At 38.5% G+C, this 25,936-nt stretch overlaps 1 long non-coding RNA gene across 1 annotated transcript; it reads right to left on the bottom strand.

Annotated features, from left to right (window-relative positions):
- Nucleotides 1–2,247: 2,247 nt before the first annotated feature.
- LOC126506565 (uncharacterized) lies at nt 2,248–25,281 on the bottom strand. The gene is made up of 5 exons (XR_007593248.1): nt 24,301–25,281; nt 14,004–14,108; nt 7,629–7,662; nt 4,783–4,941; nt 2,248–2,568 (listed from the first exon to the last, which is right to left on the bottom strand). It is a non-coding gene; the product is annotated as an uncharacterized lncRNA (long non-coding RNA).
- Nucleotides 25,282–25,936: the final 655 nt, after the last annotated feature.

The following is a 25,936-nucleotide window of genomic DNA, read 5'->3' as shown; positions in this document are numbered from 1 at the left end:
TGTGTTCTCCCGGGATAATTAGGTGTTTAAGTGGCAAGATCTAAAAAAAAAAACTAAATTTAGAAGGAATTGTACAGTTCTAAAACTAGAAATAATCCTTTAAGGCTCCCTAGTGAAGCTCCCTTGTTTTACAAATGATGATCCTGAAGAGAAAATGACACCTCTTTTCAGCCAACCAGTTCCATGTGTTCAATGTGTCTTTTCTGGTCAAAGAAGGGGTATACATTGTTTCTAAAAAAAAAAAAAAAAAAAAAAAAAAAAAAAAAAAAAAAAAAAAAAAAAAAAATTCTGTGCTATAAAATCACCAGATTAGTTAAACTGAAACTCTTGACTTCCTTACAACTCCCTTCAGTTTTTTTTAATATATATATTTGTGTATTTGTTTATGGTATTGACAATGGAACTCAGGACCTTGTGAATGCCTACTAGCAAGGGCAATAATCTCAGGCAAGAATTAATTCTTTCTAAAAACATGTTTTAGTGGTGTGTAATTGTGGTTTGTATAGAGTAAATATTAGTACAATACACTAGAAAGTTTATAACCTACCTCTTACCCTGCGTTTCAAAACGCCCAAAATATCTAAGAATGCTTAAACTCACAAACAATTTATTATTACAGACAGAATGAAAAAGATCGGATATCATAAAGAATAAACAAAGGTAAGGATAATATTGGAACTGAGATAATAACATTTCAGACAAGGAAACCAACTTTGGTCAGTAAGGCAGAAGATGTTAATTTTTTCTAATATAATTTTACCTTCTAGATCTGTTTTTTTATTTTTTATTTTGTCTAGTTGGAAAATGTTGTCTGTCTGCTTCTTGCAAAAGATTTTCTCACCGTTTATATTTTAATTTCTTTAATGAATCTTTGGGTCCTTCACAGAATACACCCCAGTTTTGTTCACTTTCTGGCCCTCCCACCATCCCCCATCCCTGCTGCATGTCTCCCATAAAACAAAACAAAACAAAGCAAGCAAGAAAACAAACAAAACAAAACAAAAAACAAGGAATCATAACAGAACAAAAACCCACACCTGAAACACAAACTCTCTGCTTCTCTTTCTCTCCTGCCTCTCCATCACCTCTTCATCTTTATCTAAAAATATTACTATAAAGAAGAACGTCACCAAAAGAAGGTAAGAAGGGTGCTGTATTTCTTCATGTCCCTTGAACAGATTTAAATGAAAGCATTTGAACTTCCAATTATATTCCAGTGGGGAGATTTCAAATCAAAGGACTATTTATGGAGATATATTATGATAATGCCAACTAAGGCTGGGATATGGGTAGTACAATTTAAGAATGAGCAGTTACTGATTCCTTGCAGTCCTACTTAAATAGTAGAAGATCTGTGCCTGAGGCCAGAATAGATCTGGTCTGGTTCATTCAATGTTCCCTTGTTAACAGTGAGCTAAGACAAATTTCTGCTCAAATGAAATTGCCTTTAATTTAATTGCTTTATTTAATTATTTGCTTTATTTGATTATGTTACTTATTGTGTTATTTATTTTATTAATTTATTTAATAAATTAAATTTCCCTATTCAATTTAACCCAATTAAGAATGGTTAAAGCTGACACACCTCCCTGCATCTCCCCATAATATCATCATTCTAAAGATCCAGTGCTGTAAGGAAGCTTGGAAGAGTTTCTTCAGGGCTCTATCAGAATGGGCTCAAAACAGCAGGATGTTCCTCTCCTAAGTATAGAACTTGCTGGCTAGACCGACATCTGTGAGGGAGAACAGGATGTGTGAACTCTAAGTGTAAACTGCATTTTCAAAAAAAAATAACCTATAATTTAAATTTTGCACAAAGAAGGATGTCTAAAATTAAGAATTCATTGTTGGTAGACTAAGGGTAATTTTTAATTAATGTGTTTACTAATTTTTCCTTTAGTAGAGTGTTGCTTCTAGTCATGGTTCCTGGTCTTTTTTTTCTTTTTAATTTTTTTTTACTTTCTTTTTTTGAGATGAGGACTCGGGTGACTTTAAACCTCTATGTCGTCAAGGCTGTCCTTGAACTCCTGATCCACAAACCTCTACCTTTTACATGCTAGACTTACAACTGTGCTCTACTCCCTCCTGCTCTATCTTATTTTCTTACATGATGACAATTTTCCTTGAGAATGTGTTTGTCTGTATACTTTAAGAAAAAGAAACTACCTATACCAGGCTAAACATATTTGAAAAATCAGAAGTGGGAGAAAGGGGAGGGAGTAGGAAGAGCCTTGGCCTGATGTTGTATGAAGGAAAAGTGAGAGGCTAGGTGGCATAGGAAGAAAGGTATAGAATCATGATATCCAGCAACTCCCAGAAGTGTCTTTCTGGGGAGGACTAGGCAAAGTCTACACACCTCTTTCTAAGGTCATGATGACAAACTGGAGTTCAGTTTCACTATTCACTGGAGAACCCATGAGTTACTGGGCTGCCTTAAAGAGCATGGGTGACTCCAAAGCAGCGGCAGTGGAAACATTCCATCCGGAACAGATGCTGATTCTTCCATGGCTGTGTAGAGTGATCACTCTTGTCAGTTAATTCTCTTCAGTCAGTGCTCTGCAGTTTCTCCTGGAAACCAAGCAAGCACACGTAGTAAAGGCAGAATGGCATTCTACTGTCTGGGAATGGACTGGCTTGGTAGTCAGATGAAGATCCAATGACACTCACTCTCCCATCCTTTTACGAAGGAATATCATCAGTCAAGATGCCTGGTTTTGACTTTTACAAGTAGACATAGCTGTTCTTTGGAAGAAGGCCGTTGTTTGCCTTGGGGTTAATGTTATACAAAGGGTAGGCCTTTCAATTTTAAGGAAATTTCCACGTGGCTATTTATATTCTGGACCACACTCGCCTAACTTTTATCACCACACCTGGACCTTGGCCTGGGGGTTCAAGTTGAAGAAGGGGTTCTGATGCAATAAAGGCAGTGGGTTCCAGAGATTAGGGACTGGGACCATTGGATAGTTTTCCTCTCAGCAGTCAGAAACCTAAGGTAACTTCTTGTGGCATCCACAGCAATGTACATATGATAGCCTTGATTTATCTTGAGGAAAATTGATCATACAAGTTCCCCCTTTAATCTGATATATCACATATACATGCATATGTACCGTTGCACACACTGTTCAAAGCTTTACAGATTTACAAGTATTTTATTATTTCATTCTACCACTGCCCCATTACTATTCATGCCTTAAACTTTACTTAGTCTAATTTCTCTCAGAATCTGTGACAGGCTACTTAGTCTGCTGAAGCTAAGAATGGTGGATCCTTTACTTATGATTAACAGATAAAAGAATGTCCAAGGGATTTGAAAATTGGAAATTTATATTAGTTATTTTGCCATTGCTATGGAAAACTGTGCTGACAAAGACAACTCCGTGAAGAAAGGGTTTATTTTGACTAACCATCGAAAAGGGATAAAGTCCATATTACAAGGAAGGCATGGGAACAGTCAGGGAAAGCATAGCTTTAGGAGCTGGAAGTTGGCTGATCATATTTACACATGCTCACTCACACAAAGACAGAGAGAGAGAGAGAGAGAGAGAGAGAGAGAGAACAACAGGAGATAAAGCAGGGAGTTCAACAAAGCTGCAAACCTTCAACATCCACCCAAAGGAATGTACTTCCTGCAACAAGGCTCTATGTCCTAAAGGCTCTATAACCTGCCAAACAGTACCACCAATTGGGGACCACTAGTTCAAACACATGTAGCTATCGAGGACATTTCGCTTCCAAAGCACCACAGAAGTCATCTGCAGATAACTGCATACTGCCGTCTCTAAAAGTTGATTGGCAGGCCAATGAAATGCTGGAAAGATGATGTGTTACTCAGTTGATTTCCACAATAGCTTCATGCTCCCTCGCTTGCATGTCAGAAGGAAGTTCCAGTCTTTTGGGTGTCCTGGTAAAGGGTGGTCTCACAGTTTCATCAGATACTTGCCTCTACAAAGGGAACAAGTGCCCATGACTTCCCCTTTATGGATCCAATTGGGTATCTGGATGACGTGTTTTTCTTGGATTGACTACTTTCTAACTTCTCTTGTGCTCTCCTAAGTCTCCTCTCAAAGCTGTCCTTTCCCACTTGTCATTCCTGTTTGTTCGGTTTCTAAAGCACACAGTGACTCTGCTCCCTTGCCCAGTCCCTGACTCAGTACAGCAATTATCTGGTGAATGAAAGGATAATTCAAGCCAAACCCAAAGACTGAGACCTGTGTAGGTTGGTTTCAGAGTTGAAAACCCACATTTCTGCATTAAACCAAGCACAAATAAGAGACTCAAATATGAGAAGAAAATTTTGTCAGTTGTTATTGAAATTTCAGTCCCTCTCTTGATATCTAAAGTGTCTCACCCATAATTTCTTAACATAATTGGTCTTTCTGCCTTTTGTAATGCATGATGTACACCTAAATTTTATCAAAGTAGAAAAAGATCATTCTTGTATGTACTAGAGCACTATGCTTTCATGTACAAGAAATGAGATAGCATCTTTCAGTAAACTGTAGGAATAAATTGTACCAGTCAAACATAATACTTCTGGATTTTTAGTGTAGATACTTAATATACATGTAAGTACATATAAATGCTTGTATTGAAAAACATTTTTTGAAAGATGAGGTGGCTACAGTTTGTGTAATTTTTGAGAATAATTGTGTAACACATTTAAATCTTCTGCTTTTACACTTTACGTTTACAATACAAAATTAAAGGTAGAAAAATATTACTAATGGCAGCTGGGTGAAAAATTTTAGGACCATACTGAAAGTCACATGCATGACTTACCTGTGAGAACTCACTCTATTTATATGTGAAGCCTTAAAGCCATCTTCTGTGTGCTTCTGTGTGCTGTGTTTGGCTATGTGATATTACTCTGGGTTTTGCTAGAAGGACACTGAAGTGTCTCAAGGATAGAGAAGGCATAACACCATTCTCCTCTCTGACCTGTAATACACAGCATTTTTCACACTTTGAAAATGTTCTTTATTGACTTAGTATGCTTATTGATATCACTTATGAAAGAGAAGTATCTTGTAGTAATTGAAATATAACCTAGTGCCATTAGTGATGATAGCGCACACCTTTAATCCCAGCACTAGGGAGACAGAGGTAGGTGGATCTCTATAAGTTTGAGACCAGTCTGGTCTACAAGAGCTAGTTCTAGGACAGGCTCCAAAGCTACAGAAAAACCCTGCTTCTAAAAACAAAACAAAAACAAAAAAGCAAGAAAACAAACAAACAAACAAAAAACAAGAAAACACATACAGAATGTTACTTTAAACTGACTACACTTTATTAAATATTGCTCAAATCATAAAGCAATTTGATCTTCAAGTTTGTAAAATGCTAGATGTTTAAGATTGGGTCGCTGGGCAGTGGTGGCTCATGCCTTTAACCCCAGCACTTGGGAGGCAGAGACAGGCATATCTCTATGAGTTTGAGCCTAGCCTTGTCTAAGAACAAGTTCCAGGACAGACTCCAAAGCTACACAGAGAAACCCTGTCTCAAAAAAAAAAAAAAAAAAAAAAAAAAAGAGAGAGAGAAAGAAAGAAAAGAAAAAAGGAAAACAAACAAACAAAAGGATTGGATGTAGTAAACAAACAAACAAATCTGAGTTAAGAATCTCTTCAGCTAGCTTTAGGTAAGGTAGGTTACTTAGATTTCCCCTCCCATTGTGTACATACTGGGTACAATAATTTTCAAATCATTCTCAGACAACCAGGAAAGGGCCGATTATCTCATTTCTTTATTTCTATATTTACTCTGAGAACTAGCTAAAAATCTTTTTTGTCTTTTTTCCTTTATTTCTCTCATTGAAAATCTATTATTTTCGCCTACATTATTCTGATTATAGTTTCCCTCTCTCTACTCCCACTTTCTCCTTCATCCTAGTATCTTTTATTTTGTCATGTTTTGTTGCTACCTCTTAGAAGCCTGTTTTTTCGTAATGAGAGAAAGAAAGGGAGTGGGTCTGGAGGAAAGGAAAGGTGGGGTGATGGTACTTTTACTGGAGAATTGCGCATTTATCCTCATTCACTGTGGTATCTGCAAAACCCTTGAATTAGAAAGCACTGAACACAGGAAACACCAAACAGGCTGGTGGGATGAGCCCTTTCCTCCTTGCTGCCCCTCTGGCAAGAGATATGATCTCTTACCCTTTGTCCTCACAGTCCTGGAGGTAGCTGATTCTGCTCTTAGTCACTCTGGCTTTACTAGATGTTTGTTCATGGCCTCCAATATCCAATTCACCATTTCTTATATAAACTCATTTCTGTGAAAGACTTCAGTAGGATACTTTTCCTCTCTCCATCCTGTCTAATGGAGTCAGCATCTTATAATTTCTAGCATATGAATGGGGTCTCAGATCTTTTTATACATCTCGTTCTTCCCTCCGAATATGTTTTAGTGTTTCTGTGATGTGTTTTAATTGTCCCTAAGAGGTTTCCTTTCAGCTGTCAAGACATAACAAGCTCTGGAACTTCTGTGTTCGGCTTCTTCCTGCTGAGACTGCAGGTCCTTTCAGAATTTCCTGATGATAGACATCACAGATTCTCCAGATGGGTCCTGTTGCTCATTTAGCTGTCCTCACTCTGCTCTGGAAATACCTTTCCTGATATCAGCTCTCTGTCCTGCATTGTTTCATTTGATATGTTTTGCAAAGTTTGTTTCTGTTGAGTTTTTGTATCTTTCAGGCTTGTAGGGAACATATTTCTTCTTAGCAATATACTTAATTGAAGGTCTTATTCTATTACAGAGACCCTAGTCCTGGGGCTAACCTGACAGACAGACTATAACCGATAGACCTTAGTGTTTTGCATTACTCATGGTACAAGAAGAAGAGAGACCTCAGCCTACCCTTCTTCTGCTAGATTATCAATTTAATTTCACTTTCATTTTATCTGAAGACTTCATCTGAACAAAGAACTTTCTGCCATAAAATATTTTCAAAACTTTTAGCATTAACACTCCTCCATGTGTTCACAGGTTTCTTCTGAATTCAAAGACAAAATGTCTGCATTTTAAGAAGAGACATCCTTTAAAAGTATATACAAAATGTTATATGAGTCACAACACAGAATTTTGTATATATATGTTCTCTCAGGTGTTATAATATTTTGAAAAGAAAGTTATTTCCCCCTTATTTATTTAAGAGTATTGCTATTTGCTTGCAAAATACACAGAAATTCAATGCCTATATTACTTGAAATTTTCCTTGTGGTTTCAAATAACCACAAGGTTATTTTAGAAAAGGTACATTCAGCGAAACCTCACAATGCCAGATTATAAGACAAACTCTCAAACTTAAAAAGAGGTATATTTAATTCCCTGGATTTAATTAGCCAAACAAGATTAAATTAGGAGACATATTGAGCGCCCAGGATTCTAAATCATAACACTTTACATTAATATGTATTAGTTCCAAGGAGAAGTGAAAATTATATATGAAAGGATTTGCAAGTTATAAAGTATTAAAAGGAATGAAATGCATATATTTGAAGTTCTTTTCTCAATAAAAGTGAATACTGGAGGAAATAAGTCTAAAAACGCAAGGAAGTGAATGACAACGTAGAAACGACAATGTAAGTGTAGGTGAGTGGAAACCATATAAAGACAGGATTCAATTCACTTACCTGTCTCAAAGAGGCGAATTCACAATATCACTGTCTATAGTGAAGATAAGCAAATGTAAAAATATTAATTTTCAAACATATTATATTTGTAATATTTTTCATAATATGTTTAATATTTTTTTCAAAAGTATAAATTTCTACAGTAGCCTTTATTCTTTTATTTTATCCATTCTGATTTATTACATGCTTTCAGTATATTGTGATCATATCAACTTCCCTACTTCTCTCTCTAGTATCCCTTAGATCAACCCAACTGCCACAACTTCTCATCTGCTTTCTTGTTCTCAGTAACTCCCTGAGTTCCACATGGATTTGTGGCTACCCACTGTAGCATAGGCAACCCTCCATTGGCCGTATGTCTAAATAAAACAATTCCTACTCTCTCAGCAGTCATCAACTACCAATCGCCCCCTCATCTAGAGCTGGAACCTCATAAGGACCTCACCCTTGCTGAAGTCTGACTGCCTTGATCTTTTAGGCTGTTATGAAGGTAACAACAGCTGCTGTAAATTCATGAGTGCAACGCTCATGTCATGTCCACAAGGCCACATTTTCACAGCCCTCCTCCCAATCCTCCAGCTCCTACATTGTTTTTCATCCCTCCCTTTCTATAGTGTTTCCTGAGGGAAGATGATATGGATGCCCACTTTAGGGCTAAACACTCAGTGCTCCCTAATTCTCAGCTTTTACACTTGTTATAAGTCTGCATTGACCACATTCCAGCGCAAAAAGCAATTTCTCCGAGCAAGGTCGAGAGCAGTACAAATAATCATGAAATTTAGACGCCAGTTTGGCAACATGAATACTTGATAAAATTATGATAGAAGTGATAGTGTGTTTTATCCTAGGTTCCATGACTCTGTAGTCATGAACTTTTGAGCATATTTCCAGTACCAAGCTTGAATTCTCTCCTGTGAGCAAGTCACAAAACAGAGAAAGCTATTGATTACTCCTGTAACAGGCATGCCATTATTGCACCATAGTGCACATCCTGCCTAACAGGTTGGTATCGTAGGATGCAGAATTCAGGGCTATGTAAGATCATTGTTGGCTTTTCTCTCCCATCTCACTGAACAGCACTTTTTTTTTTTTTTTTTTTTTTTTGCATTTTGAAAACTGCCCACCCAGCAGAAAGGAAGTTTCCCAGTCAATTCCAGAGGGATTTCCATATGCCTTACATTAGTGTGACTAGTGTCTTCTAAAAGAGTCTTACCATCTAGTCACTGTGTGTAACTAGACTATGTGTGTGATACCAACAGGTTATATTGTATTGGGGGTCTCTGGCGTGTCCTTGACCAATACCTTGTAGAGTAGTAGCCCAGGTCTGACATTGAATTTTGCTTAATAATCCATGTCTTGTAAGCACATCATTGTTCGTCATTCAGGGCTCCACTGTTCAAAATTATTTTTCATCTTTAACCTGTATTTTAAATTTATCTTATAAAATTTTGTTGCATGTGGCTTTTCGGATCTTAGTTTTAAGTAACCAACCTCCTGTCTTCTCTCCGCTAACCCCCTGTCCCAATGCTCACTTCAACTTTTAATATGCTGCCTTTCCTCTCTTCCCTTCTTTCATGCCAAATATGCTCTAAAAACAATTTTAATTATAATGTTTAATTGGGTTGCAAGATGTATGTTACAATATGGCTGTTTTACATATTCTTCACTGTGTTAACCTTTTCTCCTGCCTTCTCTTCCCGCATCCTCGCATCCCTATCTGCCCCTAGTATTTTCCTTCTCCATTTACATTTCATCTACATTCTCCTCTCTTTCCTGCCCTCATGAACCACCCATGGCTCATTTCTACTTTGTTGTCCTCCGTGTGTACTCTACACTAAGTGCAAAAATGTGAAGAACTTGAGCTAGGAACCACATATGATCAAAAAAAATATGACATTTGTTTTACTTTTAAGCCCCCCAAATTCCATTGTAATATGTACAGTTTTTTTCTTATTCATTCATTAGTTGATAGATGTATAGATTAGTTTAATTCCTAAATATTGTGAATAAAGCTTCAATGAGCATGGGTATGTAAGTATGTCTCTATAGAATCTTTTTGATGTGTTGTATCTTTTTGGATTAAGAATGAATTGTTGGGAAAAAATAACGACATCTTGAAATTCACAGGCAAATGGATGAATCTAGAAAGCATCATATTGAGTGAGGTAACCCAGACCCAGAAAGACAAATATCATATGTCCTCACTCATAAGTAGCTTTTCGACATAAAGCAAAGAAAGCCAGCTTACAATTCACAATCCCAGAGAACCTAGACAATAATGAGGTCCCTAAGAGAGACATACATGGATCTAATATACATGGGAAATGGAACAAGACAAGATCTCCTGAGTAAATTGGAAGTATGAGGACCATGGAAGAGGGCAGAAGGGGAGGGGAGAGGTATGGAGAAGAGCAAAGAAAATGTATAGCTCAATTAAATCAATAAAAATTTTACAAAGGAATAAATTACTTCCAGGTGGTGGTGGTGGTACATGCCTTTAATTTCAGCACTCCAGAGGCAGAAACAGGTGGATCTCCAAGAGTTCCAGGTTAGTCTGGTCTACAGAGCAAGTTTCAGGACAGGCCCAAAAGCTCATCTATAAGCTTTTTGGCTTTCTGTCTTAATCACCTTCAAAAGTCCCGTGTCATACTCAATCCTATCATATTTTTCGGGAGTTTTGGCAAGGGGCATATTTAGTCTGTAACAGATGGGATGAGTCTGATGATGTGGGGGACTACATATATAGGGAATCAGAAGGCAACAATTGGTTTCTCTAGATGACTAAAAATTGGAAGTTCTCTATTGTATCCTAACTCATAAAAGCCATGTACATAAAAAGCTGTGTGATGCAGTGGATGGTTCTCACTCAGTTATTTACTTGCTGCCTGAATCTGAACAAATGAATTAAAATCCAAGAGATTCAAGTCCCTTTGAGGATGAGATAGTTAATCCACATACGTGCTTTCTTCTGAACTTGACAAAAAACTAAGTCTTCAAAAATATTTGTTAGTGTTATAATTAAAACAATTAAAGTTTTTTTTTTTTTTTAAATTCCTCCTCTTGGAGCTCAGGAAAACCTGCAGAAGTGGAGGTGGAAAGAATGGAGGAGCCAACTGCATTCAACTCTTTCTATTGTGTAGATAAAATGAGAGCAAATAAAAATATCAAGTGTTTCTTGGAAGTCACATTTGGTCAGATAAATTTTTTTTAAGTATAGCCAATCCACCCCCACTGCCCTTTTATTAAAAATAGAATATTTTGTCACATGATACATCCTGATTTCAGTTTCTCTTTCCTCAACTCCTCCCAGGTCCTCTTCACTGCCCCTCCCATTTGGATCGCCCCCCTCATATGTCTCTCATAGAAAACAAACATATTGTAAAGGGTAATAATAAAATAAAATAAAAATTAATGCATAGGACTAGGACAGAACAAACAGAAGGGAAAGAGTACAAGGAAAGACACAAAAACTGATAATAGATGCAGCACACACTTCTTTGTCTACTCAGAAATCCCATAAGAACAGTAAATTGGAAACAATATTATATGTGCAAAGAATTTGTAGGGTAAGAAGAGAAAAACATATAAATACAGTAAAATAAAATTATAAAAATTAAAAATAAAATGAAAATTTAAAGCGCACATGCGAATAGGGACCTCCAAAGATGACTTTTGGTTCATTTTTTTTTTGTCAACCATCTACTGCTATGCATGCAGACTGTCCTCAAGAACAATTTGTTTCCCCAGTAAAAATCCCTCGAGGAAATCTAATTTTTCATTTGCAAATGGTTATCAATTGTAGATTATTGCTGGGTTAAGGATGGGCCCACTTCTTTGATCTATAAGACTCCATTTGGTCCACACCCATGCAAGATCTGTGCGTCCTATGTCAGTCTCTGAGTTCAAATATGCCTCAGTCCTTCTGGATTTAGAATACTTTCTTCTCCTGGTGACCACCATACCGATTGGCTCCTGCATTCTTTCCACCTCCACTTCTGCAGGTTTTCCTGAGCTCCAAGAGGAGGAATTTGATGAAGACATCCCTTTGTAAGGCTGAATGTTTCAAGATCTCTCAGTCTCTGAATATTGTTTGACAAAGGATCTCTGTATTTGTTCATATCTGCTGCAGGAAGCTTCTCTGACAGTGGCTGAGCAAGACACTGACCTATGAGTATAGCAGAATGTCATCTTGAATCATTTTATTGCTACGTTCTTCTAGCAGAACAATAGTATTTAGTTCACCGTAGGTCACTGAGCTATTTAGCCTCAGGTCCTTGGTCACCCAAACGGTGTTGGGTATGGTCTCCAACTTGTGGAATGTGCCTTAAAGTCAAAGGATATATTGATTGGTGTATTAGTCAGGGTTCTCAGGAGGAACAGAACTAATGAATCTCTGCTCTCTGTCTCTATTTCTCTACCTCTCTTTCCTTCCCTTCCTCCCTCCCTGCTCTCCTCCCCCACTCTTCTCTCTGTGCAAAGCGGATTGACTAGAATGACAATTTCTACCAATGGAAAGTCCAAGAATCTAAAAAGTTTTTCAGTCCACGAGGCCGGATATCTCATCTGGTCTTTAGTATATTCCAGAAGCAAGATCTAATCCTAGTGAAGAAATAGACTTTCCAGTCAGAGCAAGAGCAAGCAAGCAAAGAGAGAAATCGTCCTTTTCCGTGTCATTTATATAGTCTGACAACAGAAGGTGTGGCCCAGATCAAAGTTGATTTCTTTTCCACGTCAAGAAATCAGGCTTGAAGGTGACCTTCCCACTTTAAAGAATAAGATTAAAGGTAGGCATTCCCATTTCAAATGATTTAATTAAAGAAAAATCTCTCAAGGAGTAGCCAGCTGCTTGGGTTTTAGTTAATTACATATATAGCCAAGCTGACAAGGAAGAACAGTCATCACAAGTCCACTTCCTGTCAAACTGACACACAATCATATCTCCTTATGATATACTTAATTTCCAAATAAAACAATAAGTGGGTCATAATTATGAATAACATGATATAACTATCCCAAATATAATCATAGGTAAATTATATATGCATACAGGTAATAATTATCTAGCATGATATAATTACACCCCCCAACAACCACATTATCAATTTCAGAATAGGTGACAAGGGAAATTCTTTTAGTATTAAAAAGCTTAAATATGGTAACCTATGATATTCTTTTAATTGATGTTACATTGCTTCGTAAAGAAATGAAGGAAAAAAATTCAAATATCTGTACAAACACATTCCTAACAAACATGACAGAAACCATCATGCCAACTGTAATCATTATCTCTGCAACTGATCCTGTGGCAGTAGCTGGTATTTATAAATGCCATTCTCTACTGCCCCTTCTGTATTTCCTCCAATGTCAGCGGTTTGTAGCTCTGTTCCTGGGTGAGCTATCCATACCTTCATTCCTGAAGGGTCTGTGCCCTTTGTCAGCCCACAGTTCCTCCTACATTAAGTTGTTGTGTTGTCCCATTGACTTAATCCCAGGTCATGGTAGCACCAAGATCCTAAACAATCTCTTGATCTCCAGACATAGTCTTTTTTATTTTCACTGTCGGGAAGAAATCCAGTTTCCTGGATCAATAACCCCTCCTATCATTGCAATTCCTTTCTTAGCCTGTTGGCTTATGGGCATCAGAAGACCAAAGTGGGCAGGAGGCAGACTGAGATTCCAGTTTGGTGGCATGTTTATTGTGACTTCTGGCAGGTGTACTACCCTCTGGGCCCGAAACTTCTAGGCCAGCAGAACATAAAGGGGGTGGGGACAAGAAGCAAAAATTTTCCTGGTGGATCACGAGAGGTGATAGTGAGTGGAACTATTCCCCTTTCTCCCCTTGATTCCAGGAACTGTGGATTCTGGCAATGGGAAAACGCATATCATATATTGGATGCTGATTCAAAGCATGCACTATCTTCTGGAGAACCCTGCTCAACCCTTCAGGCTGCTGTCACTTAACTGGTGCTATAAATTTGTCTTCAAAAGGTCATTCTATCTTTCTATCAGTCCAACTGCTTCAGGATGGTGGAAAACATAGTAAGATTGGGGGACTCCATGACTGTGGGCTTAAGGTTGCACTTCTCTGGCTGTGAAGCGAATTACTTGGTCAGAAGGAATATTGTGTGGAATACTATGATGGTAGTGGCGGATATGACATTCTTTAAGTCCACAGATGGTGGTTTTGGCAGAAGCATTAGCTGCTAGAAAGGCAAATCCATAACTATAGTACATATCAAATATCTCTCCATAAGGACAAAGGGCTGTCCTTTCCATGGAGGAACTGGTTCAACATGGTCAATCTGCCACCAGGTCACCCAAAGGAATGGTGACATATTTGGGGATCAAGGTTGGTTTAGCATATCTATCACTCACAGCCTTAGTGAGTAGAAATCCATATTCTTGAGTCCACTCATAACTTCCACGTCTTCCACCATGGCTACTTTGTTCATGGGCTCCCCCAGGTAATATCAAGGATGGCTGTGGAAAGAGAACACAGAACAGGTCTGATCTACTTAATTACTGAACTCCTCTGCTTACGAATTCATCTTTTAATCAGCATTAACATGAGACACAAATATCTTTTGCACCATCACCCATTTAGAATAAGCTTTTTAGAAGTGATATTGCAACTTCCTGCTATATCTAAAACAAACATCTGAAATAGACAAAAATACTTATCTGTTTTAAACGTGTGAGTGTTTTGCCTGCAGTAGGTATGGGTACCACATGAATGCCTGGTACAAAAGAGGATGATAGGTCTGTTGAGCTAGAGATATAGATGGTTGTAAGACTCTGTGTAGGCGCTGGGAATTGAAGTCTGAATCTCTGTGAAAAGCAGTAAGTGTTTTTAACAGAGAATAAGTAGTTTTGAGAGTGTGGTTCAGTAAGTCATGTAAGTTTGGTGTCTTCATTAAATGAATCTATGGAGTGCTAAATTAAATGGGATTACAGCAGGATTGTTTTCTACACAATTTCCTTAAGACTTGCATACAGTGTGTGTCATTAAATCTACAGGAGAGAGTAATAATTGAAGTGTTTTCCCAGGATTATTTAACCAAGTAGCCCTTTTCTTCCTAAAGTCTCATACACCGATCTGAAATGAGACTCAAGCTTGGAAATGCTACTTCTATGTTGCCAGAAGGGTCACGAGAAAGAGTGCTGTGAGCCTCTGCTAAATCTGTCTTATTCACTTAAACCATTAATACAGAGCTTTCATGACTTGGTTTCTCTTGTTTCTTAAACTTATTTCAATATTCTACATTAATTCTAACAACTATTACCAGGGTCTGTCCTCAAGCAGAGTTCTCTGTTCTCAACTGTTACTGACATCCCTGGTAGCCTGTTAGCTATGAATCTTCATATGTCCAATGCCCTGACATGCCATCTTGCTTACAAGTATATTTACTTTGAAGTTACCATGATACAACTGTGGTTTATGGATGACCTTCTTGGTAAAGTAATTGACTCATTTTATTTTCTTTCTCATGAGCTAATACGAATAACAATATTATTTCTAATGTTTGCAGAAAGAAATCTGTAAACTAGCATTCAAATTTGTAGCTTGATTATAAGAAATCATAGCTAAATAAAGCTTTATTTAGTCGTCAACAGGAATTTCAATCAGGATGTGCTTGACTGTATTATTATTACAATATGTGAAAGTGTGTTTAAAATACTGGCTAGAATTCTTTGAAGACCAGAATACTTTGAAGACTTGGCTCTTGTCATTGCCTCATATCATTTAGTAAGAAGATTATAGTCGAGTATAGGCCTGTACGCAGGACGTGTCTCATTCAGTGGGAGATGTCTATCAATCACAGAGATCAAAGCTGTAGTTAAAGTCTGTTATCTGGGCAACACTGGTGATAGATGCAAAAAATAAAATTTAATAGCCAGTTCCAGTTACTAGTTAAGCTAATAACACTATCTACAGGGAGATAGGCTGATGCAGTAATTATAGTGAGCTAGCCAATGTATTCACAGTGCTTTTCATATTCAGTTGCAGCTCTGCAATTTACAACCAACTCTGCATAAGTAACTTAAACTTTCCTCCCTCCCTCCCTCCCTCCCTCCCTCCCTCCCTCCCTCCCTCCCTCCCTCCTTCCTTCCTTCCTTCCTTTCCTTCTTTCGTTTTCAAGACAGGGTTTCTCTGTGTAACAGCCCTAGCTGTCCTGAAACTAGCTCTTGTAAACCAGGTTTGCCTTGAACTCACAGAGATCCGCCTGCCTCTGCCTCCCAAGTGCTGGGATTAAAGGCGTGCACCTCCATCACCCATCGTAATTTAAATACTTCTACTTTTAGGAACCACCAGCTACAAAATGAGACCAATGATAGAGTGCAACCCCTAAAGCTGAGTATTGAAGGAATAGTTTGTCTACTGGGTTTGGGACTGGGTAGACTTTAGGAAGTCAGACTCCCTACAAGAACATGCATGCACACCCTTCTACATTAACGAAAGACTTTCATATTGACAGAATATTGTGTTGCTATTTTAACTCATTTGTACATTTTGCTAAAAGATCTTCGTAGCTGGTATTTTCTTTGGGCCACCAACCAGCTCCCAAGTAAAGACATGGAGATTTGTTATTTGAATGCTTGCTCTTATCTTGGCTTGTCCCACTAGCTCTATTAACTTAATTTAACCTGTTCATTTACATTTTGCTTTTCTTTCATTCTATATGTCTTATTTTCCTGCTTCCTCCAGGTTGGTTGATTGGCTCCTGGTGTCTCCTTGTCATCTTCTTTTCTTACTCCCCTAGACTAAATTCTTCCTCCTATTTTTTCTCCCTGCTCAGAAGTTCCACCTATACCTCCTCCCTTGCAATTGGCCATTGAGCTTTTTATTAGAGCAATTAGGTACCTCAGGCAGGAAAAAAATGGCAACAGATCTTTATACAATTAAACAAATGCAACACATCTTTACATGGTTAAAAAAATATTCCACAATAGATCTTATCTGTTATTCTTAATCATGCTATCCATGGAACCTAGGAAGTTTAAGGCTCAACTCTAAAGAAAGTTAAGAGGGGCAGTTCATCCCCCTAAAGAAAATACCAATTGTGTATGCAGAACTTTGCTAGAGCTGTGGAGAATATGAGAGAAGCTTGGAGAGGCCTCTGGAGACAGTGGATTTATTAAACAAGGAACACTTAAAGAAACCTAAAAGGGGTGTCAAAAGCTGCTGACTGAGTACTCCCAGCAGCTCCAACCCAAGCAGGCCTTAAAGTGTTTGTAGGGAGAGATGGAGTGGAGAGTTGAAAGGGAAGAATTACAACTGCACTCACAACTGGAAACATTTGTTTCTCAGTCTCCTTTCCCCTTGTGCTCTGCAGAGGGAAAGGAAAGGTGTTGCCCTTCCCATCCAACCCATTTTCGTAGGACTGGCTTCAGCCTTAAAGCAGGCCTGTGGGTAAAGGTGCTGAAAGAGGGCCAAGGAGTTTCAGGCACAATTAACTGATGCTGGTCTTGTATGTTAGACCAGACTAAATATTTCTATCACATAGCTTAGGATATTTTTTATCATAGAAACAAAATCAAAAGTCAGGGGGACCCATATATTCTAAGCAGAGGAAAGGGTAAGTTCAAAAGCAAATTGGAAATGGGACTAGATAAAATTCTGAAAAAGCATTTGCCCATTTGATGACATTTAAGATGTATTGCTTCTTATTGGCAGGTATCTTGTGTACTTCGTGAAGGTGATCAGATGAATTGGCGCTTTTAAAACATATCACTTAGAGCCGGGCAGTGGTGGCGCACGCCTTTAAACCCAGCACTAGGGAGGCAGAGGCAGGTGGATCTCTGTGACTTCGAGGCCAGCCTGGTCTATGAGAGCTAGTTCTAGAACAGGCACCAAAGTTACCCAGAGAAAGCCTGTCTTGAAAAACCAACCAACCAACCAAACAAGAACAAAAAACATTGCTTAGCAAGAACTGTCTTCATCCATAGCATAGAAAGAAGGAACTAGTTCCAATGGTATTTGATTTTGCTGTCCCTGTACCTTGGGAGAAACAAAGAAAAACAAAAATCTCTCTTTCTGGTGCCCTAGAAGATGCATTGAGAAAATCCAGACATTTACAGCTCAGTGAATGCATAACCAGTACTTCCTTCATGGGGAGAAGAAAGAACGGCTCAATCTGGCATGAATATCATGGTTTTCTTAAAAGACTTGCAAAACCTACTGGGCAGATGTTGTGTTTTGATTGCTAAACCAGACTGGAGTTACAGTAGTGAGGGTGTGAGCATTTCCACAGGAAAAAATAAACCATCACACCGGATGCTAAGGAAACCATGTGGAGTGAAGGAAATGGAAGCTTGTGAGTTAGGCCTTTGAAGGTCTGCACCTGCAGTTGGATGGCTTGAGATGGTGTGTCTGACTTCTCTTACAGAGGAGTTGGACCATGTGGTTTAAGAAGAGTAAGACTACTACCTCTCCACATGGGTATCTGTTTCCTCAAGTATGAACACAGGTAAGGCTGTGTGAGTAACAACTGATGTATGAAGCCGGTGACTGAAGAACTTTTCAACTCATGTGTCGATTTCTGGAGCTCTTGGCTATAAAGAAATTAACTGAGTTAGCATCTGTATTCTCAGATCAATCAAAACTTTCGTGAATAGATAGGACATTTTGATTCTTTTTTTCAATGTCCTTAACTATCTGCATAGACCTTGGACTTCTTCTGTACACATGAATAAGCCCCCAGACTCATGTCTGCAATGTAGCTATTAATACATTTGCAACTGAACCTCCATGTATTGTAATTCAACCAGCTGAAATATTTTCCATCAGGAATCGAACATTATATAAAATGCAGAAATTAAAGTAAGTCTGATTTTCCCCTCTTAAATCTCTCCAATAACTTTCTACTTTCTTGTTATAAAATCCCACACCCTGTATGTGGCCTGCAAGAACCTACTTAATTGGCGCAACCGCTCTGCTCTTCCAACTTGTTTTGGTTTTGTATTCGCTATTTCACTGGGAGAGACCCTTTGTTTTATTTTAGTTCCTCTAAGGTGCCTGCTTCCTGCTCCCTCTAAGGTTTCCCAAATGTTCTTCTTTGCCTGAAACATGCCTTTGCCTCCCCCATGCAAATCTCACACCCACTCCTTCATTTCTCAGCTTAAATGTCACTTGTTTAAAAAAAGCCTTTTTGGAGTTACCAATCAAAACTGTTCCTTTTCCTGACTTCTCTCTAGCATAAAATATTGTTTGTTCCCATACCATAAAATGTGCTCCTTGGTCTGAAATGAATGGGCAGATTGAAAGGGATCCGTCTACGTGATGACAAATACTACTTTTATTATTTCAGACAACGTGTCAGACTTGGGAAATTGTGCACAGATTGGGATTCCTCAGGGTTTCTCAGCTAGGAAGAACTGCACAGAACTCTAATTCCTGAACGGATGCCCATGGAAACAGAAAGCAGAGATAAAGAAGCAGGGCCCCTAAGGTCAATGACTCCTTCCACATAGACCAGATATATTACCCCCATCACTGGGTAGACAGTGTGCCATGGGTGGGTGGGAGCAGGAACGTTGTAATCTCCTACCACATGAGCACACAAGATTGTGAGTAGCAGAAAAGAATATTTTTCCATTTAGAATTCAAATTTAATACTTGAAGTTAGACATGGTGAATGATTATTTTAGACTTTAGAGATAAGTTCATATGTTTCAAATATCACAATGCATGTATATGTCATAAACAAAAGAGACACATCAATATGTATATATGATATGGAAGAATTATTTATTAATACGTGTTATATACATAGCATATACGCCATATGTGTATATACATACTGCACATACAGATGTCATACACATACCTGTACACATGTTAAATAATATTATTATTTGGGCACTGCCTGCCTCTGCAATGATATTGTAGGCCCCAAGAGTATAATAAAGATTGTCTACTTCATTTTTTTTTCTGCATCCGGGACTCCTCACATCAACAAATATCTATTAATATAAGTTGAATTTTCAAAATATTTACTGTCTGATTTGCTTTAAGACTCAAAAATAGCTGAAGTGGATGTCATGACGATTGTACTGCTGCTCATGATAAAATGATTGGTATTAAAAATTATTGTCTAGACTGTGTTTTTCTAAGATTTCTATTTTAGAAATTCTCAAGCTTAACGCACTGGAAGCTTATCTTTCAATGACAATTTCAGGAAAATAATTACATTTGTAATTGCCAAGCTCCTGAGTCATCATCTCAGGGAGGAACAGCCTTTGAGGAGAACCCAGCAAAAGAAAGTCTGTCCTGACCAAATCGGAGCAGCCACTTCTGCAATGTAGACTTACCCCTTATCACAGCAATGTCAAAGGGCCTTCTGATTCTTCAAGAGAAGTTTTAAAAATCTGCATTTTTAGTGCCAAGCCCCATTTTGGAACTGATTAAATTTGGTGGACTCTGTGGCCCAACACTGTCGAAGGACTTCCTGCTTTTTCGCTATCCTCAGGCGCCTATGCTGTGACCTCTGTCTTCATTAAGGATGTCTCATGGTGCACTCTCTTATCGGTCCTGCTCTTGCATTTCATCTACCACTTACACTGGTAACATGAGAGCCTTCAAACGCTTTCTTAACAGTGCAGTTTCATTGGTTTATAAGGAGTCTATTTCTATCTGTGGGTTTTTTTTTCTTTGCCATACCCCTTATCTTTTGTTTTGCTACATGTTCTACTTGATTTGAAGCTTTCAAAGCTTCTCTAAGTACACTGATTAGCAAAAGGAGGAAAAAATGGAGCCAAATTCTCATACAGAAGATCAGATTGAAAGAAAAAGATATCTGGTAAATCCAGCTATGAGACTACAGAGGAAAGAACTGATACATCAAAGTGACACAGTAATTGTCTGACCAGTGGGTGCACCTCATCTGCAAATCCTTGGGACAACAGTTAAGTGATGTGGGATTCCCTTCTGTATGCTATAAATATGTTTTGTTACCACTGGTTAATAAAGAAGCTTCTTTGGCCTATGGCAGGACAGCATAGAGCATGGTGGGAAGTCCAAGCAGAAACAGAGGAGGAAAGAAGGCAGAGTTAGAGAGATGCCATGTAACCACCAAAGGAGAAGCATACAGGCACTGGTAAACCACAGCCTAGTAGCAATACACAGATGACTAGAGATGGGTTAATTTAAGATGTAAGTGCTGGCTTGAAATTCACTTGAGCCATCAGCCAAACAGTGCTGTAATTAATATAGTTTCTGTGTGATTATTCGGGTGTGGGGAGCGGGGAAACTAAAGCACAGCCTCTGCTTACAGTTAGGTTTTGTGAAATTTCTCTTAGCAGTGACTTTTCTTAAGAGATATCAGAAAATAGTAAAGTTAGATTTATTTTTGTTAGCAATTAAAGATGGGAGCATGTTGGCAGTTTTAAAATGTGGTCTTTTTTCCTATCTTCTACATATTTGTCAGAAAAAAATTACTGTGTCCTAAACTATGGCATGCAGTTTTAACAATTATTTAATCTTTTTACTATATATAGGAAAACTTTTGCTGAAATCACCTAGACACAGATGTATTATCAGTGCCTCACTGTCCTGAAACCTACTGCAAACTGTCTGCAAATGTCTTAACTGACAAGCTCGCTACAAGTACAAGTGTAGGTGTAAATAACTCATAGGAAGTGCTGACAATATATTTATCTATGGTCTAGTTCATTCGCACGTAAGCAATAGCAATTCCATTATGACTGTTGTCTGTCAATCCTGTTAAAGATAAAGTCCCGCTTTGGAATCAGCAGAGTATAAAAATATGTTTATCAGTATAACAAAACTCTCGGGTTTCGTGCCTAAATGAGTTTCTAAAGTATCAGTTTTATGGGAAAACATTCATTGAGCATTTTCTTGACAATATTTAATAATGTTCTTTAAAATGTGTTGTTGCCACAAAACCATCACCTTTAGGTGAAAGGTAGGATTATCTGAACAAGTTCTGCAGCTGTCCTGTCTATTGTGGTCTGGGGGTTGGGACCACTTACTGTTTTCTTGTGGTGAAGAGTTACATGACACTTTCTAAGCAACTCTTACAGTAACTAAGAGCCTCAAGGAGTCTACTGAAGGTGTCAAAGTGTTTCAACTTAATGAAGCAAATATTTACCTAAGGCTCCACAAGGGGTACTTCAGGGATTATGAACAACAAGAAGAAAAGTGTCTCTGTAGCTAAAGTGCCAAGCAGACTGACAAGGATTTTCCACTGGGTAAAAACTACTGGGAGTATCAGGAGAGAATCCTGCCTACAACTCAGCGCCAGGCAACTCTTTCTCTCAGAAATATTAGCCTTAGTAAAGAAGTCTGTATGGTCAATTTTTTAAAAAGTTTTTAAAAATTAGCACACAAACCAATGGGTTTCATGAGTGTGTTTTCATATATAATTTGCTTTGGCGGATCATCCCCTATTGCTTCCCTTTCCTATTCTGCCCCCTGCCCTGCATCCTTTCCCCCAGGAACTCCTTTTTAGCTAAAGTGCCACATTTACTCTGTTGTCTCTTTCATTTTCATAAGCCTGCTTCATAATTTCCAGTTCTTTCCATGTGCCTGCAAATGTTTCCTTTCTTGTGGAATACTGTTAAAGAACTTTCTATACCATCACAGAATGTGGTGTGCAAGGCACAGGCCTTGAACCCGTATCATGTGCTTTTGAACCCTGACTGTTATTTACATATGGTGCATTCTTTGCTAACTTAACTTTCAGTTTCTACAAGGATTAAAAAGGACATAATGACAGAACCTATGTCAAAATACCAAAATGGATCAAAATCATAAGAGGGTCTTTTGTTATTGTTGTTGCTTCTTTTTATTCTTTTTTTGTCATTGCTGTTTTTCTCTTTGCTTTTGTTGTTGTTGTTGTTTGCTTGTTTTATTTTGATTTGTTTTTAAGTTTAGTTTGGGAGGCCACTGCCGGGTAAGGAGTGGATATGGAGGAACTGAGAGGTGAGCAGAATTGGGTGCATGATGTAAAGTTCCCAAAGGTTCAATAAAGATATTATGCTAAAAAATAAAACAAAACACATAACTACACCAACAAATAAACACCACAACACCTCTTTGTTTCCTTCACTTAATTAGCCTGATGACTTCCAAGGCCCAAGGTAGCAAACACAGCCTACAATATCTTCCATCAGACTGAGTATGCACACAGAATTTGCTATGGTTAGAATATGACATTTCTGTCATAGACCCATATGTTGACTGTTGGACCCCAGCTACCAGTACAGTTTTCGGAGGCGTTAGAAACTTGGATCATCATCTTTATCACAGCAGCAGAAAGTGAATTAGCACAACACCTTAGTGTGTTTTCCAGATTGCCCTTGAACTGCTGGAAGACACAGAGTGAAATAATCTGCTGCATGGTCTTTCTTCTATACAAAAGCTAAAAACGTGGTAGCTAGAGATGACAAGGTGTCTTCAGAGTCTGAGAATCATGTGGGGAGGAAAGAGTTTAGTTGGCTTATCCTCTATGACCACAGTCCATCACTGAGGGACAGAAAGGCAGGAATTTAGGAACAGAAGCAGAGACCATGGAGGAGGACTGCTTGTTGGCTTGCTCCCGATGACTTGCTCCACTTGCTTATAGAACCCAGCACCATCTGCCCAGGGATGACAACAACTAGAGTAAACTGAGGCCTCCCACATCAATCTATAAAGAAAATAAAGAAAATGCTCCATAGGCCTGCCCATAGGCAATCGGATGGAGAGTATTCCAGCCGAGGCTTCTTCTTCCCAGGTGACTTCAGCTTGTGTCAAAAGGAAAGAAAACAAACAAACTAACAGACAGAGAGGCAGACAGAGATCCCATTCTGTGTGCTTGTGTGTGAGAGAGATAGAGACAGAGAGGGAATTCACAGAAGTGAAGTGTAGAACACTGGTTACCAGAGAGGCAAGGATTTAAGAAGATTTGGTGAGATGCTACTCAGAGGATATAAAATTTCTAGTAGATAAAATGAACATCAAGTTTATTGTATAATAAACAACTAAAATTAATACTGGTATGTAATAGCAGAACATCAGGGGATGTAATTAAGGAAGAGGGGAGAACATAAGGTGATTTATATATAATTGTCCAGGTAAATTTTTGTGTTAAACTGTATGTTCAATAATATTAGTTCATAAAATATGAGTAGAAAGTATAATATTTATAAATTAATATATTATTTTGTTTGTTCACAAATATTATGAAATATGTGCCTGATGCTTCTACAACTCTAAGTTCTCTATCTGGCAAAATAATATTGGACACTTTATAAAAAATGAAAGATTACTTTACATGTCATGTGTGAGCAATTCTTGCTATCAAAAATATTTGCAAAGTCTTGAGAAGAAAATGAAACTTGAACTGAGTTCTTGAAGAATACTGGGAGTAAAAAAATTAATAGGACTAGATGCACTGAGGAGTTACCACTTCCTGGGTGCCTTAGATGTACAATCACACTATGTTCCAATAGTTTTTATTGGAACTAATAGAGAAACCAGGGCCCAAATGTTAGTAGAATGTGCTCAAAGTGCCTCAGCCCACATGGTACCTTCAGCTCCATCCTGAGAGCAACCTTTTTAGATCCAGTTCCATTGGCTTTACCAGAGGGAATCCCAGAAAAAGGCTGTCTTGGAATTACTCCTCCATATGGTCCTACATGGCGCACCTATATGGTGCATGTTACTCACCTCCTATTTTCTTTAGGTTTCCTATTTGCGGGCAACACGATTGTTTCTTCTTTCTTCAAGGAGCTGCTGACCTCATTGCATGAGCTTCTATAAGTAAAGCGCTTGGAGCAGCAGCTGTCGTGCAAGCGGCCAGTGGATGTTAGTACTGCTGTGAAGATATAGATAAACGGGGATACTGGGAAGGAAAGTGAGAGAAGAGGGCGAGGAAGGAGGGGGTTTTCCATTCATCACCTCTTTCATGCTGGTGCATTAAGGGTACATAAGGGACAAGAGCAACAAAAGCAGAAGAACGGGTTAATCAGTTCCATTTGCTCTGCTACCAAAAACCTAGGCTGTAGGGGTAGGGGCGGGTCACCTTGGCGTAATTCCAACCTCAATGGAACATACTGGGAACAGATATATAATCCAGGAGCCTGGCAGTCGACAGATCTCCATATCTTAATTCTTATAGAAAGTCAATTTCTTTGTCTACTTTGTCCTCTTAATGCCTCACTTAAATAATTTATGTAGTGCTAATACAGCCTAGATCTGCTCAATTTATCTGCTATTTACTGCTTAGCCTCTTTCAGCTTCGATTAAGCCTGCATTTATAAAACTGGAAGAATTAGTTCAACTCAAGAGTTGTGGCAGACATATAAAATATGTATCGGGCATTTGGCTAGCGACTGGTGATTAACAAGCAATTAATAAGAGGTAGCTTTTACCATCTTTCCTGCGTCATCTTTTCTTTCCCTCCGCATATGAGGATGCATTAGACCGGCTTAACGCTTAGGAGCAGGCCGCGGTGGAGCGGAGTTTTCCTTGGCACTGATGCTGTGAAATCAGTGGTGTGCCTTGCGGCACCGAAATCCTTCCCTGGGGAGACCACAGCATCTAGAGATTATTTTGTACTTGTTTACCGCTGTATCTTCAGTGCTCTACGTCCAAATTACCAAACAGAACCATGCAGAAAACTCCAAATAACCAAATGACAAACTCATGGAAAAAGATATCGTAGGAGGCCCCAAACCCTAATTATTTTATAAAACCAATCAGGGAGAGTAAATCGAGGACGAGTTAAGCTTGACCTCCTGAGAAAATGTAACCGATGTAAGAATAATTGTATAGTTATAATCTGTCTTGTTCAGAGAAGGATTTAAGAAGGCTAATGAAGATTAGGGGAAAAATGTGTATGAACCACTGGGAAAGAAAGAAAAAGACACCGAGAATATAAAACTAAGATGAACCCAGGAAGAAGCCACAAATAGAATATTTGTTATAGACGCCATGGAAAGCAAAAGCGAAAACACAACCAAACATAAACAATTCTGCAGGCTCTGGCCTAAGTCAAGGAAGTTTGCCTAGGAAGTGGAGCCTTCTGTGAAGCATTTAGCTCTAAAGAACCTGGGGTTTGGAGGGGAGGGTCTCCCTTTGCCACCAGAACGGCCTCACAAGGATGGTGCTTTTGGGTGGCCTGTAGTCTGAAAGCAGTTGGTGATGTGGACTCACAGAGGCCTGGACTCCACTCTATGAGCTTCGCCCATTATCTTATTTTCATAATAATGTCTGTGCTTCTCTGTAATTGCCTCACTTTCGTCAACAGATTGAGTGCAAAGATAAGTACTTTCATGTTTTAACGGGGAGAGAAATTCAGGTA

This window comes from Alexandromys fortis, unplaced genomic scaffold, assembly GCF_014885135.2.
Source record: "Alexandromys fortis isolate MF-2015 unplaced genomic scaffold, M_Fortis_MF-2015_v1.1 scaffold_0, whole genome shotgun sequence".
Lineage (NCBI taxonomy): Eukaryota > Metazoa > Chordata > Mammalia > Rodentia > Cricetidae > Alexandromys > Alexandromys fortis.
This window is presented reverse-complemented; position numbering and strand designations above follow the sequence as displayed.